The sequence below is a fragment of the Pteropus vampyrus genome, unplaced genomic scaffold, assembly GCF_000151845.1.
Source record: "Pteropus vampyrus isolate Shadow unplaced genomic scaffold, Pvam_2.0 Scaffold43, whole genome shotgun sequence".
Lineage (NCBI taxonomy): Eukaryota > Metazoa > Chordata > Mammalia > Chiroptera > Pteropodidae > Pteropus > Pteropus vampyrus.
Genome location: NW_011888824.1, coordinates 8962061 through 8972846, shown reverse-complemented (window position 1 = coordinate 8972846; position 10786 = coordinate 8962061). Strand labels below are relative to the sequence as shown.

The 10786-nt window shown below is 34.9% G+C and overlaps 1 long non-coding RNA gene across 1 annotated transcript in view; it reads right to left on the bottom strand.

Annotated features, from left to right (window-relative positions):
* LOC111738760 overlaps positions 1–7715 on the bottom strand; it is an 18957-nt gene extending 11242 nt beyond the window's left edge. The window contains exons 1-2 of the long non-coding RNA XR_002779963.1: positions 7578–7715; positions 4722–4726 (exon numbers count right to left, since the gene is read on the bottom strand). This is a non-coding gene — a long non-coding RNA (uncharacterized LOC111738760). The remainder of the gene's footprint in view (positions 1–4721; positions 4727–7577) is intronic.
* Between the last annotated feature and the right edge of the window lie 3071 nt (positions 7716–10786).

Here is a 10786-nt window from a genome sequence, read left to right as displayed (position 1 = left end):
TGGCATTGTTGAGATATTTTCTGGAGCAGAATTTCTTCAGCCATTGTGGCACATTGCTCTGGGCTGCTGTGAACACATCATAGGTGTCCTGGCATATTTTAACCAGCATGCAATATTTTTTTAACTATAACTAAAGACACAAGTTGTTATCATGATTTCCTTCAGACAAAACATTGAGTTAAAGAAAGAAACAAAGCATAAGTTCAGGTCAATACCAAAAAGAACATGTGTTTATGGTTATATACAAAAACTATGACTATTAATCCTTTAAGAAAGTGAAGTAAGAGAAGGTGCAGTTTACTCAAAAAGAGTGTTGAAGGGTAACCACTGAACAAAGAAAGTGATAATTATCAATCCTTTTAGTCAATATTTAGTTAAAAATATGTATTAGCATCTGTTAACTACCAGATATACACTTTTAGAGGATCTACAATAAAAACACACAGTCCAACATCTTTAAAATAATAGTTCTTCTTGAAATTATTCCAGCCTTATTTATAATTGTTTTGAATTTTGTGTGATAATATTACCCTAAATTGTGGTGAAAAGTTTTGTAAATTCAAGTATTCATATATTTGCTCCAAATACAGAAGTGATAAAAACCATAGCCAGAAAGAGATGCTGTGATTTCTTCAAAATACTATCCTGAAGAGAAAGAATATTATTTTATGCTTGTAAGAATCATCATTGCCTTCTAACAACACAAAAATTTGACCTTTTAATATTAAGATAGTATCTTTCAAATTTAAAGTTTACTTATGTGGTGGCCCTAATATCACTGTAAACCCTTTAAATCCTAGTTCTCTGAAAATTCAGCTATAGATAAAATATGTCATTCCTCTTTCTAAATAGTAAATGAGCAGATTGAAGGGCAGGGAGAAGTAGGAAGGCTCTAAATCCATTAGCAATGGTCTATGTTACTACAATAGAACATACTGAAAGCAACATCAAGACTAAGGTCAAAACCTAAGTAAATATCTGTCAAAATCTTAAATTTTAGAAGCTCATAATGCAAGCTGATTGTACACCAGGTCATTTTACATCTTTCACTGTGAAAGTTAGCCACAATAGCAATTATGGCAGTTATTGATTTAATTTGCAGTGTTTTAGTTTTGGATGGGATAAGACTAGTAATATCTGATTCTGTAACATAACGAATGTTTTACCGAATCAATATTTCAATGAAGGTATGGGAAACTGTGGAAACCCTCAAACTTCTATGGCTATAGTTAAGATATATCAATACATAGATTTTGATTGGCATTTAATAATGTTTAAAAAAGTATTTTCGAACACTATAGAAATATAACTAAAAGTAATACAATTGCTCTTCTGACGAGAAAATAAACGCTCAAGGAAACTGAAAAAAGTACACAGTCGAGATACTACTCCTATGCTCATATTACCTTTGTGACCAATCAAGATACTGACTTATCAGCCTTTATAAATAAAGATTTTAAAACGAACTTCATAGAACTCTTCTATGATTGAAAATTATATAGATTACATCAATTAATAAACCAGTAGCTAATGATGAGTCAATGTTTTAACTGTTGTATTTCAAGCTACAATAAGCTTTATTATCAGGACTCTGAATAGCAACATGAACAATAAGAAACATCATTAAAAATATTTCAAAAGTTAACTCATTTTCTATTCATTTTATATAGGTGAAAGTGTTGGTTTTTTGTTTTGTTTTTTTTTAACTTTTCTTCCCATCATCACATTTACCCAAAACTGGCTCAGATGGTTGGAGAGAATCAAGCAATCTAACATACTCAAAATACTCCTTTCTATTCACCTATTTATCTTCAGTATTCTCTTTTTATAAGCATAGCAATTTTTAAGCATGGTCCCAAGTTCTTTGATACTCCTCCCTCTGCCACTGCTTCATCGGTAGAATTCAGCAGAGATGACACAATGTCAATTTCCAAACTCAAAGCCAAGCATAAGAAATTGAAAGTTACTAGTTGCTATCTCTTGAAACACTAATTTTTAAAACCCATAGAAGTCCAAGCAGTCCATGGAAAGGCTCACATGGAAAAGTCCCATGAAGTCCTCAGTTCTCAGCTTCATCTGAGCTTTTAGCCAACAATCACTATCAACATATTAGCCATGTGAGTGAGATATCTAAAAAGTAGATTCTCCGGTCCCCTATCAAGTCAGCCCAGATGACAAATCCTGGGGCAGACATAAGCTTTGCCTGATAGGCTCTGCCCAAATGCAGATTCAGGAGCAAAAGATATAATTGTGGTTTAAGCCACTAAAATATTGCTTTGTTTTTAATGTAATAACCAAATGATATTTGGGTCTCTGATATGGGGGTTGGGAAGTTTCTTTAACAAAAATCTAAAATATGTAGCAATAATTTGGGTACTTGGTGCTAGATGCCTTAAAGAGAGTTACTGAAAGAAGTCAGATAGCTGTGAACAGAGTTTTAATGGAACAAGTTGTCATTGTGAGCTTAAAGGAAAGTAAGGACGTGTTATTGAAGACTAGAAAATAGGTCCTTGTTATATAGTTGCAGAAATTTTAGCAAAATTTTTTAGTAAAATTACTGTCACCTGCCGTAATGTACTAATTATGAGAAAATTTCCAGGGAAAATACTGCAATTACCTCCTGGATTCTTATTATGTATGATAAAATGTAGGAAGAAAGAGATAAACTAAAGAATTACTTGTTAAATATAAAGGACCCAGGCTTCTTGTTTTAGCCAACTTGGACTGTTAAAACAAAGTACCACGGACTGGATGACTTATATACAGTTCTGGAGGCTGGAAGTCCAAGATCAGGGTGCCAGCATGTTTGGGCTCTGGCGAAAACCCTCTTTCAGCCTGCATACTGCTTACTTTTTATTGTATCCTCATATAGCAGGAAGAAAGCTAGAGAGCCCTCTGAAGTCCCTTTTATAAGGACACTAATCTCATTCATGAAGGCTTTACCCTGATAACCTAATTATCTCCCAAAGATCGCACTCCCTAATATCATCAAACTGGGAGTTAGGATTTCAACATATGAGTTTTGAGGGAACACAAATATTCAGTCCATGACAGTTCTTTAGGTTCAAAAACAAAACTCTTTTCATTTAAAGACTTTTTACAGAATAATTTCGAAGTAAGAAAGTGTCTTAAGCCAGAAGTGAAATATATGGAGAGACAATAAGAACCTTTGCGAAGACCTCAGAAAGATCTAAAATGATGTCTCATAGAAACTTTCAATAGGACAAGGCATGATTTTAATATACCTCTCCATTAAATAATGGAATTTCTCTGGACTTCTAAGTATCCTAAAGATATAGCTCTCCTTTAATCAATATAGCTTCTTAAAATATTAAGGATGTTGTTTCATAGCAGGATCACATGAATTCCAAGATAAAGACAGACTTATCGAAAAGAGATTTATAGTTTTTATCTAATGTAGTGAAACTGTTCTACACTGGATGTTTGTTTCTTTCTCAAATATACATGTTGAAGCCCTAACCCTCAATGTGGTGGTATTTGGAGGTGAAGCCTGTGGGAAATAATTAGGTTTAGCTGAGGTACATTCTCATGATTGGATTAATACCCTTATAGAAAGAAGAGATATGGGAGCTCTACAAATGCACATATTGAGGAAAGGCCATGTGAACACACAGCAAGAAGGTGGCTGTCTACAAGCGGAAAGAGGGCTCACATTGGAACCCAAATCTGCCAGCACCCAAATCTTGGACTTCTGAGTCTCTAGAACTATGAGAAACAAATGTTTGTTGTTTAAGTCACTTAGTCTATAGTATTTTGTTATAGTAGCCTGAGCTGCCTAAGATAGACCTTAAGACATTTCATAGAAACACCATAAAATTTTTAGTTAATTGTTCTCGTGGAAGCACCATCAACTTGAATTTAAAGGAATAGAATTGATACAAAATTAAAAGAGACATCTGCATTTCCAAGCTCCTATGGAAAAGAGCAGAATGAGAAAATTACTCAGCTTCAAATACAGACTATATTTTATAGAAAACAAATGGCAATTCAGAAGATAAAACCAAGTCTCCAAAGGATAGAGTCAAGAGCTGTGGGGAATCATTCTCAGGAAGCAGGACTAGACCCAATCAAGGATTAGGGTTAGCTGGATTTCAGAATTACTATGGACCACTGACTACTGTATTCCTTATGTTTTCCCCTTTTTGAATTAGACTATTTACTGCAGTTATCATATGCAGACTCATCACCATTATATGTGGGTATGTATGTAGAAGGAGGGGGTTAAGATCAATTGTCACTTTAGTCCACAGGACATCAGATCAAAAGGGAACCATGAGAAGTTGTATCCAAAGAAGTGAATTCAAAGGTATTCATTTGTATCTGGACTTGATTGAGATGATGAGACTCTGTCTCTCAAGCCTTAACTTGTTGTTCTGCTAAGATGGAACCCTGGGAAGGTCTTGGGAGAGAATAAATGAATCATGCATATGGGGAAAATGCAAACAAGTTTTAGTCATTTTAAAACGTGGCCTAGAAATTCTTTAACAGTCTTCTAATAAAGACATGTGTCCATATACCATCATATTGAATCTGATCTCTGTGACTGAGCATACAGTGGGTTTGACATTATGCCAGTTTCTGAGCCTTAAAAAACTGGGGGCTGTCATTTGTTGTTGCTTGGGAGAGTTACTTTTAGAATATAGCCACCAGTTTCTGAATATTTGGCCTATGGAAAGGCCCACACAGTGAGTCATGTAGACAGGAACTAAGGCTCTTTGCTATCAGCCTCAGCTGAGCTCTTGATCATCAACCAGTACCAACTTGCAACCTAGGTGAGTATATAATTTAGGAATGAATCTTCCAGTCTCCAATTGAATGGTCCCAGCTAATATCATCTAGAAAAGAAGAGCTTTCCTTGTAGAATTTGTGTATACTTCAATTTCATGCAATAATAATTGTGAGTTATTTATACAGTAACAGGCAACCAAAATAGCAACTATTACCAGACAAATAATACTGAAGAATATGAATATGTTTGCCATAAAATTATGAGTACTACAGAGGATTAAAAGAGTTGTTCTTTGAAATAAGTAATCTCTCTCTTTGTCTGTAAATTCATACTGTTCAGGTGAGGTCTCTAGTAAAATAAAGAACCTCTAAAAACTAGCTCTTCTTTTTAAAGGAAAAAGTAAGTACTAAAGTTTTTTTTTTTTTTTAAGTTGATTCCAAGTTCAAGGTGTGTAAAAGTAATGAACAAAATGTAAGAAATATTCATCTCCTTATCTTAGTTGCTTGAAGAGATTGAATCTGATACAGGTTTTATTAGAAGAACTAGTATGGAAACCATTTGGATTTATATTGGTGACATTCAAATCAAACATTCTTACTAGTTTCAATATCCACAGGCAAAACCGCTGACAAGTGTAACTCTACTGTTTTATGACAATATTATGGAATAGCACAGAAAGTAAAGGTCACCCTTCTAGTACTTTCTTACTTCTTCTCCCCTTCCATGTCTTCGAAAAATTAGAAGACATTATACATATACTCAAAATCTAGTTGGAGAGAAACTATTTCCCTTCCAATCTATTATATTTTATAATTAGATTTCAGGTGGAGAATATGCTTTAAAGTTGTGAATTTATTATTTAACCAAAGATTATTTTATAAAATGTTAATCTTACCATTTTTATTGACTTTGAGATGTTTTGGCTTAGTCTTTGTGGGGGGTGTTTTCAAGTTGTAGAGTGAAATTACTTCAGTTCTTGCTGAGAAAGAATACCTAATATGAGTCTCTTGGAAAGTGTGAAGTTCACTAGTTCCAGTTGGAGAGCACAGAAGCTGCTGTGTGATCTAGATTATAATCTCAGCCATTTAAAATCATTTCTGCTATTGACTAGACCTTCAATAGACATGACAAAGGTCACTTAATTTAAAACTCTTTTGAATTATGCTCTAGCCATTGAAGTATAGATTACACTAGATGAAAGGACTTTATTTTTACCCAGCGTATTTCTCAATCACTCTTTGCATTCTTTAAATGTGCTCAGTATATGCTTGAGAAAATGTATTAAAATTGATGTGCTATCTCCCTCAGTACATTTCAAAAGAAAAAGTCATGGAGATAATTGTGAAATTCAGGCAGGCAACATCAGAGTTTCTGCAATTACACAAAGCATTCTCTAAAACAACAACAAAATATATTCCTTCTAAAGCTCATATACTACTGATTATTTAATAATTCAGCTAATGCCTAAAAATACTGTATTATTCCAAAGCAGTCTATAGATTCAATGCAATCCCTATCAAAATACCAATGTATTTTCTACTGAACTCAAAAAAATATTCCTAAAATTTATATGGAAACACCAAAGAATCCAAATAGCCCGAGCAATCTTGAGAAAGAAGAAAAAAGTTGGAGGTATCGCAATACCTGATATCAAACTATAATATAAAAATATAGTAATCAAAACAGCATGGTTCTGGCATAAAAACAGACACATAGATCAATTAAACAAAACAGAGAGCCCAGAAATAAATGAACATTTATATGGTCAATTAACTTATGACACAGGAAGCAAGAATATACAATAGGGTAAAGAAAGTTTATTTAATAAATGGTGTTGGGAAAACTGGACAGATACATGCAAAAAAAAGAAATGAAACTAGACCACCTTCTTATATTCATACAAGAATAAACTCAAAATGGATTAAAGACTTATAAGCAAGAACCAAAACCATAGAACACCTGAAAGAAAACATAGAGAGTAAACTCTCTGGCATTGTTCTTAGTAATGTTGATTTCTGATATGTTACCTTGGGCAAGGGAAACAAAAGAAAAAATAAACAAATAGGACTACATCAAACTAAAAAGTTTTTGCATAGCAAAGGAAACCAGTGGAAAAACAAACAAACAAACGAAACAACCCACTGAATGGGAGAAAATATTTGCCAATGGTACAGCCAATAAGGGGTTAATATCCAAAACTTTAAAGAACTTACATAACAACACCAAAAAAACAAAAACAAAAACAAAAAAAACTCTAACAATCCAATTAAAAAATAGGCAGTGGACCTAAATAGACATTTTTCCAAAGAAGATATACAGATGGTCAATACACATATGAAAAGTTGCTCAACATTACTAATCATCAGAGAAATACAAATTAAAACCACAATGAGACATCACCTCACACTTCTCAGAATGGCCATCATCAATAAATCAACAAACAACAGATGCTGTCAAGGATGTAGAAAAAAACGGAACCCTCATGCACTGTTGGTGGGATTGCAAATTGATGCAGCTATTATGGAAAACAGTATGGAGGTTCCTCAAAAAAATAAAAATAGAACTACCATATGACCCAGCAATTCTACTTCTACTAGAGAAATCCAAAATGCTAATTCAAAAATATAATATGCACCCCTATGTTCATTGCAAAATTATTTACAACATTCAAGATATGGAAGCAACCTAAATGACCATCAATAGATGATTGGATAAAAAAGAAGTGGTACATATATACAATGGAATATTACTCAGCCATAAAAAAATGAATGAAATCTTACCATTTGCAACAACATGGATGATCTGGAAGGTATTATGCTAAGTGAACTAAATCAGATAGAGAAGAAGGACACATATCAAATGCTCTCACTTATATATGTAATCTAAAGAATAAATGAAGAAACAAAATAGAAACAGACTCATAGAAACAGAGAACAAACTGATGGTTGCCGAATGGGAGGAGGGTTGGGAGAATGGGTGTCAGAGTGTGGGGGGACTGGGAGGTGCAGATTGGTAGTTGCAAGGTGGTCTGGGGGATATGGAGTGCAGCATGGAGTATGTGATCATTGGTATCGTGGTGGCTATGTATGGTGCTAGGAGGATGCTAGGCTAATTGGGAGATCACTTCATCAGTTGTATGGATGTCTAACCATTCTGCTGTACACCTGAAACTGATATAAAATAGAGTTGAGTATCCATCAACTGTGATTAAAAATAATTTTTTAAAAATTTAATAAAAAATAGAATTAAAAAATAAAATAAATTAAACTTGCAGAAAAATAGAGAAATAAGTAATAAATAAAAATACTGGATTATTGATATACTTGGTACACTGAGGCACTTCTGTCTTCTGTGAAGTGGAGTCCATATAGGCTTTGAAGAAAAATAATACTAAATTGAAAATAGAATTCTACCACTTAGCCAGTTGAAGCCTGGAGCACTTAAATTATGAGTTTCAGTTTTCACATCTATAAAATAGATATTCTTGATATTAAAAATTAATGATAAGACAATGAATTAAAACACCTGGCAAAACATCTGATACTCAAAAAAGAGTAATTATTACCATGTTTATATATAATGTGTAAGAAAAATCTTGGTATGCCCCAGCACCAGTTCATTATCATAGACCTAACCTCCAGGCCAACCCCAATCGACCTTGGCTACAGGCCCACCACAACACCAGGCTGAACTCAGGGCCCTAGTCTCCAGTTCTTCACTAGTGCCAAGATGGCCTTGCCACCCCAGGTTTGAGGCCCAGCCCTTTGGTCCAAGGATCCAGGCCTGCTCCGGTACCAAGCTGGCTTCAGGCCTACCTCCATGATTCCAGCATCAGCCTGCTTTATTGGACCTTTCGCCAAGCCAGCCACTGAAAATTCAAAACCAAGCTCATTCCCAAAGACTCAGGCTCCAAGTCCACTGCAGCTCCAGGCTAGCCCCCATGGGCCAAGGTTCCAGGCTAACAACAGTCCCACTCCATAGGCCCAGGTGCCAAACCTGCTCTAGTAGACTCTAGTGCCAGACCAGTTCCCATGGAGTCAGGACCAGGTTCATTTCCAAGGTTCAAGGGACCAGGCCAGATCTCATAGACTCTGGCCCAAGGCCCACCTCAGTGGGCCTCCAGCACCAGGCCTGCTTCCAGAAGTCTTTGGAATCATTCCTGCCAAATCTGCCCTAGTAGACCTTTGTACCATGCCAGTCCCCACAGACTCAGGTTTCCAGGCCCACCAATGCAGACTCAAGAGCCAGGCCCACTACAGTGAACCTAGGTACCAGGCCTGCCTCTGTGAACACAGGCATAGGCCAATCTTGAGAATCCAGATTCTGGGCCCATCCACCTACGGCCTCAGGCTGTGGGCCTGCCCATCTGAAGACTCCATCATCAAGCCTACCTGTGGACTCCACCAAATGGCCCACCAGAACATCTAGACAAGCTAACTGCTGCAGGGTATTCCCTGCCAAAGCCAGTCTGGAAGAGGTGCCTACTTCTTCAAATGCATAGACATCAACATGAGGATCATAAATAATCAGGGAAATACACCACCATCAAAGGAACAAAATAAAACATCAGTAACAACTTTAAATAAAAAGATCTACTAACTTTTTGACAAAAATTTAAAAATAATTACCTTGAAGAAGCTCAGTGAGCAACTAGAGAACACAGATAGACAACTAAACAAAATCAAGAAAACAACACATAAACAAAATGAGAAGCTCAGCAGAGAAACTGTTGAAAAGGTGTTCAGCATCACTAATCATGAAAATCCAAATCAAAACCACAATGAGATATAACTTCATACCTGTTAGAATAGCTAAAGAAGAATAAAATAACAAATGCTGGTAAAGATGTGGAGAAATTGGACCCTTATACACTGTCAGTAGGAATATAAATTGGTGTAGTCATTGTGGAAAACACTGTGAAAGTTCCTCAAAAATTAAAAATAGAACTACCATATGATCCAGCATCTCCACTTCTGGGTTTATACCAAAGGAAATGAAATCAGTATCTTGAAGAGAAATCCACATTCTCATGTCCATTGCTGCAGTATTATTCATAATAGCCAAGATATGGAAATATCCTAAATGTTCACTGACAGATGAATGAAGAAAATATGATACACACACACATACACACAATGGAATACTAATCAGCCTTAAAAAAGCTGTCATTTTGTCATTTGCAGTAACATGCATAAACCTGGAGGACATTATGTTAAGTGAAATAAGCCAGGTATAGAAAAACAAGTACTTCATGATTTCAAGTGTATGTAGAGTCTAAAAAAAGTCAAATTTATAGAAGCAGAAAGAAGAATGGTGATAGCCAGAAGCAGGGGTGGGGGAAATGGAGAAATGTTGGTCAAGGGGTACAAAGTTATAGTTATGCAGGATGAAATAAATTCTGGAGAACTAATTTACAGCATGGCGAATATAGTTAATAATACAGTGTTGTATACATAAAATTTCCTAAGGGAGTAAATCTTAAATGTCCTCACCACGAAAGAAAAATGGTAACTATGTGAGGTGATATGTATATTAATTAGCTTGATTATGATAATCTTTTCATAATATATGCATATACCAAAACATCCCATTGTATGCCTTAAATATATACATTTTTTAATCAATTTTTTTTGTCAATACCTCTGAATTCGGAGAAAAAAGAAAAATCTTAAGCTTGTGTTCTAAATCATAGTTTTCAGAGTAGAATTATTCTGCTGCTATCTCATACTTGTTATGATGCAAATCTTGATAAAAATTACAAGATTAAAATAAGTGGAAATAAATGGAAATAGATCCTATTTTATGCAAAATATTTGAGAGATCAATATGGGTTAGATAAGAACTGTTTAACTAGGTATCTGTAGTTAGTGTGAATACCTGACTTGAAATTCAACATGAATTTGTGATACAGTTCCTAAATAGTCTTAGTAACACTAATAGAAAAAAAATTTTAAATATTTGAAATATGGTGTCATCATCATGGACAAAGATGAAACAACAGGCCTACTACTTATTGTATCTTAATCTTAAAAGGAA